General features: G+C 42.8%; 1 long non-coding RNA gene across 1 annotated transcript in view; it reads left to right on the top strand.

Moving 5' to 3' along the window:
- The first annotated feature begins 952 nt into the window (after positions 1–952).
- LOC109308033 overlaps positions 953–7781 on the top strand; it is an 18671-nt gene continuing 11842 nt past the window's right edge. Inside the window, exons 1-2 of the long non-coding RNA XR_002100439.1 lie at positions 953–1047; positions 6200–6364. This is a non-coding gene — a long non-coding RNA (uncharacterized LOC109308033). The remainder of the gene's footprint in view (positions 1048–6199; positions 6365–7781) is intronic.

The raw sequence follows: 7781 nt of genomic DNA, 5'->3' as shown, positions 1-7781 counted from the left end.
TCCTGGAACGAATCACTTAGGAACTCTTCCTAAAGACTATTGCTTTTGTGTGCAAGCTGCTCCCCAAGTCCTGCTTGTACATGCCAAAACCGGAAAAGACATAGGAGAGCAGCTCCAGAAGCATCCCCTGCTACTGTTTGCAAGTTCACTAGAGAGATCTCAAGAGTGTGTGTGTGTGTGTGTGTGTGTGTGTTGTGTGTGTGGAGGGGGGTAGTTTTCAGAATAGCTCCCCCACCTCATTTTCCAGGTTTGGTGCACACGTGGGAGTGGGTGTGCGGGGTGTCTCTATAGCACTATTATTCAGAATTGCCAGGGACAAGAGCACCTGTGAGGAAAAACTTAGTGATACAAGGTGCTCTGACAATGAGGAGCACATACCATTTATAAATGACTGAAATTGCACAAAAGCTGTTTTTGACCATAGCAACACTCTTGTACTTTTTTGGCAGATTCAGATATAATCAAAAGAAAGGCAGAAATGCAGATGTGCAAGAAAATGTAAACAAAAAAGGGACGTGGCAGGGAGGGGAAAATAGCAAGACTATTCAACACTCAATAAACATTTGAAAGGTTTACTTTGGCCATTAAAAATAGGTTTGTATCAATTCTTAGATTTTATCTTAATCAGTCACTCTAATCCTAAATTCAAGAAATTATTCATTTCCAATTTCTTGTCTAGCCTGTGGCAGGTATATAAATATAATTTATACCATATCATTCAACATTTTAAGCTCTCACACAAGAGAAGAAAAAGAGGGCTATCAGCTTTTGCCTCAAGTGAAAAGACAATTGTGAGAAATGCCATTAAAGCTGCCAGAAACTATGTTTAATAATTGGGCAAACTGGGAAGAAGCTGCAGGAAAAATTCCCTGCAAGTTCCACTAAGTAAGCTAATAATAAATGTCAGTGTCTTAGCTGGTGAGGGATTATGTGTTGTTTCACTAGGTCATTACTGGAGCTGTGTAGAGAAGCAAAAGAGAATTCACATGATGCATTGGAACACATTGTACTATAGCATATTGGTAGATGTTCTGAGAGGGGAGAAAGGTACAATCTTCTTACTAAGTTCCTGTTTCATAGACTGTAAGGCCAGAAAGGACCATTATCTAGCCTGACCATCTGTTTAACAAGGGCCAGTGTTTTTTACCATTAATTCCTGCATCAATCCCTGAGCTAGAAGACAAGCTGGTGCATACTATTTAGAAAGCAATTTTGTCTTGATCTAAAGACTACAAATAATGGAGAATACCTCCATCCCTTGATAAATTGTCCCAGCAGCAGCTAACAGCCCTCATGGGTATCCTGGTTGCCTCTCTGAATTTATTTAGCTTCAGTTTCCAGGCATATCTTGTTATGTCTTTGTCTGCTAGATTAAAGGGTCCTCTCCTATCAGAAAATTGTTTCTCCAGGTAGCTACTTGTATACGGTGATCAAGTCACATCTTAACCTTCTCATTGACAAGCTAAACAGTTTCCTAAATTTTTCATTACAAAGCAGGCTGGCCAGACTTCAGATTATTCTTTTCTGGACCATTTCCAACTTGTCACAGTATTCCAGTGATTCTCATTAATGCCTTATTCAGAGGTAAAATCACAACCCTACTCATATTCAATATTACCTTGCTTGTACATCTAACAACTGCAATTGCTGTCAGTCACGGCATCACAGCAGGAGGAAATATTCAGCTGATTACCCCTCTCCCTACCCCACACCATGCCACCCATGCTATTGAATCTTTTTCAGAGTTTTTCCAAGATATAGCCACCGCTATCCTGTGTCACCTCCATTTGTTGTTTCTAGATGTGGAACTTTGCATTTGGAAATAAACAGTAACACTGAGTGTTCAGCAATCAGTCCCTGCCATTCAGATTTAAATAAACTTCCTTGCAGGCACTAATTGCCTGCTTTGCACTTCACTATAATAATAATGAATAATGATTTATATGATATTATTTCTGAAAGTCTTAGGATCCCAGACCCATTGTGCTAAGCTCTCTGCAAACACAACAGCCCATAATCTAAGGCCCCACATTCTATAGCCTTTGCCATATAGGAAGAGCCTTATTGTTTACACTGAGGGTGTGGACAGAAGTGACAATTTTTGCCTGATCTGGCCCCTGAGAGCTCGCTGCAGTCATGACCAAACAGAAGTGCACACTTCCAAAGCACTTGAAAAGGGCCCAATCCTGTTAAAATCTGAACCCTCATTGCATGAGCGTTCAGATGTAGACATTTCAAAACATTGTGCCTTCAGTAACTTGTGTCTGCCTCCCTTCTAGCCTCAAGCTATTTGCAGAATGGGAGGGGAGAAAGGCAGCAGAGGGAGTCTGGTCTAGGGTTTTTTCAGCCGGTGCTGGAGGAGAGAGAGGGAGAAAGCGCGCACGTGTGTGTGTGTGTGCGCGCATGCATGCGTGCGTGCACAGCGGGGGGTTCCTATCCACCCACCCTACCATCCAAAGATGGGTAGGAACCCCCACCTCCCCCCAGCTCAAAGTGAACTTCTGGTTGGTCGGGGGGATTGTTGCATCTTAGAATGTTTCCTGAGTTACAGGAGGAAGCTGCTCTTCTGTTTGCACCCTGAAGCCATCACAGCTCTGCCCATGAAGAGCAATATGTAGGATCAAGGACTTATACCCCACTCCTACACAAGATTTTGCATGAGAGTTTGCATGTCATTAAGCTCAATAGGATAACTGATATGTGTAAGGTCATGCCCTGGTACTTCAGCTGGACCTGCAGAAACCTGGAGCCTTGCACTTGGATTTGCCCCCTGTTCTATGCAGGTGAACCCCTGGCTATCTTCACTAGAGCTTTATCCAGGTAGAGATCTGCCTGTGCAAAGCAGATTATAGGACAGAAGCATGAGTCAACAAGGAGAAGCTGGACATCCAGAGCAGTTCTTCTAACCATCCAAATTACCAGTGCAGATGAAGAGCCCTTGCCAAATGAATAACATTTGGAAAGGAAAATTAAAAAAGATCCCCATGGATTAAAAACAATCCCAAGCCAGCAGTTATGAAAAACAGTTGTCAGCTGAGTGACGTATCAGGGCAAAAATTCCTCTCTCCAGATAGGTGCTAGTTCAAACTTCATTGAAATCAGAACAATTAAAATCTTTCCGCCGCCCATAATGGATTTTGGATCAGGCCCTGAATTAAATGTTCATTATATTTTAACCTGAAAATTTGTAAGCAATACAAACCTTTTTAAATATACTGTAAGACAGTATTGTATTTCTTTTAATACAGTATGATAATTTGTTGCAAACCTCAGCAGTGGTTGGTCAAGTCATTAAAATAAATATAGCAGGGAGAACCTGAAAAGCAGTCATTGTGCACAGTACTACTCACAAAACATGGTAGTTTGCTGTCCCACCTAGCAGTAGTAGAGCAGTCATGATCTATACCAGTCTAAATCCTGGTATGGGACAAAAGATCATGAGGTATCAGGACTGCAGCAGTTCTATTGCACTGAAGGCCTGAATCTGGAATAAAATAGTTATATCTTAATATAACAGTTGTGAAAAAATGAGCAGCATTTCAAATGACCATATACTTCAGTTATATTAAAAATGCACTTACGTGAAATTTGTGATAGAAAAGTCACAATGGTTTCCAAAGGGCAGAAATCCACTGAAACCTACCAGATTGTTAGGGTAGGCTGGTTTCCATGGCCAACTCCACACAAGGGAGTAATGTGGCATATCTGTCCCCCTGACTCTTCAGCTTAAATGATCGGTTGCCCATTTACAGAAGGGTAGATGGGAAGGTGGGGTGGAGGGGAAGACCTTTGGCACAACTCCATGTCATAATTTAGAACATGGCCATGATACCTCTATGCTATATCTGAGACATTCCAAAGAAGCACAGCCTGCCCACTCACTCCCACTCACTGTATACCAAATCCTGGAAATGAAATTGAGTTACTTCCTTAGAGGGGCCTTGTGTGCATTCTGATAAGAATGCCTGAGAGGGAAAGAGACCAAGAGCAGCACTGGGGACACATGCAGAGCCATTCTGAGCTGGCTATCCAGCCTCATTTCCCAGATTTGATGTGCACTGAGCGGGCAGGCATGTATCTTGGCACTGGTTTCCAGTGTGGCATGGAAGCAGAGCAGACAATTCCTTAATCTACCTCTGGAGCCATAGTGAGGCACCAGAACCACTATGATTATACTGCATGTAAAATGCTCACACTTTTATACATACCACATAAATCATCTTCTGACTAATATTTCCAATTTACCAGTAATAGCTCCATACCAGGAAATTAATGGCCCTAGCTATATTACTGAGCATTTATTATGCGTATACACAGTGTATTTTATAAAAGCTTGCTCCACAGCCCACTAGACTCAGTGAAGGGACTCCCATTGACATGAATGCATTTTTGGATCATGTCCTAATTGCAGTGTCTCCTGTCCTGACTCACTTCCAAACAGATCTGTCTGCATTCCACCACTACATATTTCACTGTAGAAAATTTCTACTATAATATATTAACAACCCAAAGCTGCAAGTCGACATCTCTTTCAAGTTTTTTTTTCCATTTGTTGCTAAGAAAACTATTCTGTGTTGAAGCAATTAATGTCATCCAAAGCCTAAAATGAAAATTGCAGATGATCCCACTCAAGCTCCACAGACTGGGAATTTCCTTATAACACCCTTGTTTTTTTATTTTTTTAAAGGGACAGTGTACTGACAACAGATTTCCTTTCTCTATTTTGACATGACAGTGCTTCAGGATGATGACTTATAAAATCATTATGGTAGCACTCTCAACATTTCAGCCACATAGTAAGCAGCATTTTATGTCAATAAGAGGAAGATAATGTCCTCCTTCTACTTCTCCTCCCTTCCCTAAATTCTTACTTCTTTTGTTGATGGTCTGTGTTACAACAGTTCTGAGAAACCCCAACTGGGATTGTCCCACACCTAGTACAATGGGGCTGAGGTGTGTGTTTTCAAATCCTTTCAGGTGGTCATAGCACCACATTAATTTTACCCCAACTGCCTATCAACCCCAACTGGCTAGCTGATACTGGCCGGTTCTAGGGGGATGAACGCACTGATCACATCTCTTCAGCGGAAAAACCATAATGTCCATAGCAAAGGCATTCATGTCATAGCCCCTGTCAGCTTCCAATGAAGTTGCTAAATTCTGCTAAATACCTTGTTATCAACTTTTAATTTATGATAAGGACAGAAGCAGAAGAAGTTTGAGTTGCAATAGTAATAGCTGTAGTAGTAATGGAACAAGAAGTAGGATGAGGAGCCAACAGGATAAATAACTACCTGAAAACAGAGCAGTGACAGCAGACAGAGAAAAAAGAGGAAAGTCGTTAGTTAAATGAAGCCATCTTCATCCTCCTGCCACACACCCAAGACCATGAGTCCACCATGATCTGCATTTAGTTAGGTGCCTCTCTATCCCCATGCTGTGTTTCTGTCCTGCTCCCTACCCTCTATGATGCTGAATCAGCTCCTGACTACACCAGATTAAAAAATAATAATTTAATGTAAAAATGTGTTTACTGAAAATTGAGCCTTGTACAACTATTCTAAAAAGTACATGATACATTTTGATCATGTGGGATTTTAATACAAAACTTCATAGCAAGTTTGGCACATTTTCCCACTAAAATCTTTTGAGGATTTTTATACCAACAAAGCTTAAAAGGGATTTTTTTCCCCTATCAATATTAATCTTAGAAAGATTTCCACAGAGCCATAACTCTTAAACCCTTTTTTAAAAACTAAATTCTTATCAATAAAATTCCTAAATTTACTGAGGTGTATAGTAGCGATATCCATAGCATAAGCGGGCAATGTACCAAAGAGCATGAATTACAGGGTCATGTTATACCACCACCTCCCACACCCCACTGCAAAACAGCACTACTGACAAAGTGAACTATAAGTGTATCTTCAGGGGATATGAAATGAAAGTTTTGAGACAAAAGGTGCCTTTTCCCTGCTTTCTCAATAGATGGCCATGCCTTTCTAGTCATGCCAAACTCCTGGAAGCACCATGTTGGTGAACACGCATCTTGCAGTATTCTCCTTTGCCTTCAGAAATAGGTTATTTCTTTGCCTGCTATCTAGTTTCATGTATTAGGACACATCCTCTACCAGTAGGATTGCCTATGGAGCCCAAGTCTTCATCAAAATCCTTTTCAACTTCTTCCCTTTCTTTGCAGCACTGTTACCTGCAATGTTCAGACTGTCAGAGACGCCAGGGTTAATCACTACCTAACAGCTAGTGAACTCCAGGGCAATGATAAAGAGAATGAAAAGGCAGGTCAAGGCCACCCTTGCAAATCCTGAGAGCTTGGCTCAAGAATGGAGGGAGTTGCTGAGGAAAGGTAAAGAAAACAGAGAAAACAAGGAAAAGGACTGGAAAAGTAGGTAGTGGAAATGGTCCAGGCACTGTGTAGCTGACACTGTGTAGTTATGTTTTTGCCCAGGTAGATAAGGATCTCTCAGGGAATGAGTGGATCCTAACTGCTGCAAATGGAAATACAGTAGCTCACAGTAATCATGAACAGGCAAACATTACTGTTGGATGATAGCATGCTCTAAAGTTTTTGCTCACATTCTACCTCCAGCCCCACACATGCAGTACCACACAGTGTGCACAGCATTTTCAAGGATCACCAGTCCCAGGCTATGTCCATTAGAGGATCTGCAGAAGAACAGAAGCTCCCTATGGGAATTCAGTTCCTTTGAACCCTTAAACCCAAATGCTAGGTTATTGTTCTAACCCTTGAGAGGAACCCCAAAGCAGAAATGCCTACTTCCTATGGCGGATAGTCTTCCCTTAGAAATGTTGATACTAAATTGGAGTTATTCTTTTCAATACCTTGCTGTTTGCACAGCTCAAAATGTTTTAACAGCTCAAAATGTTTACACGCAGGTAACTGTGCTGGGAGAAAAAGGAATAAGTTGTTCATGTTTTGCATTTTTGCTACTCTTTGCTATGAGTACATATTATAGGTGATAAAGCCATGTTTTCTTATAAAGGAGTTTTATTTTCTCCTGTCATGCCAGCCAAGCATCTGTTGTTTGTTAAGTGTGTGTAGCAGGGCTATTGAGCACCTGCTACTGAAGATAGGGAATGGCTTAGCTGCCAGTTAGTCAGGCAGCAGGTGTTAGTTGTTGGGAGCTGATTAGATCAGCTGACTGCCAGGGGCCCAGTCTTGGCCTTCATAAGGAAGGGAAGGCTGAGGCCAGACAGTTTTCCTGGGGCTCTGGCTGGGGGAGAGCTAAGCAGCTGAGTCAATGGTTGTAGTCTGACTGGCTGCAATGATGCAGGGGAGAGAGAACCCTGATGGAGGTGAGAGAGAGCCAGCACAAAGTGGAGTTGGTATCAAGCTTGGGAGCTTATGATGCATTAGAGCCGGCTGGCTTATAGTTCTGGTGAGTTGTGATTATTACACTGAAGGACCGGGTGAGGCTGTAGGGGTAGAGGAGGCCTCAGCAGGAGCTCCCCAGTAAGGTGGGGGAGTTCCTGGCACCGTGGAGGGTGACATGTTGTGGGGTTGTCCTGACCCCAGCCCACTGGGGCAACTTCGGGAAGAGCTGGGTAGAGGCGGAAGCCCAGTAGGGTGTGGGCCCAGGAAGGTGGGTCTGTGTAGTGGGGGGTCCCGACCCCAGCCTAGCGTGGCCATTACCAGGACAGGCCCCAATTGGAAGCCACAACTAGGAAGAGCCCTAGTGGGGCGTAGGCCCAAGTTGGGCGTAGATGGGCCCGAGTGCGGGCGGGGAGCACACGAGGCGTGG

The sequence above is a fragment of the Crocodylus porosus genome, unplaced genomic scaffold, assembly GCF_001723895.1.
Source record: "Crocodylus porosus isolate Cpor-Errol unplaced genomic scaffold, CroPor_comp1, whole genome shotgun sequence".
Taxonomy (NCBI): domain Eukaryota; kingdom Metazoa; phylum Chordata; order Crocodylia; family Crocodylidae; genus Crocodylus; species Crocodylus porosus.
This window is presented reverse-complemented; position numbering and strand designations above follow the sequence as displayed.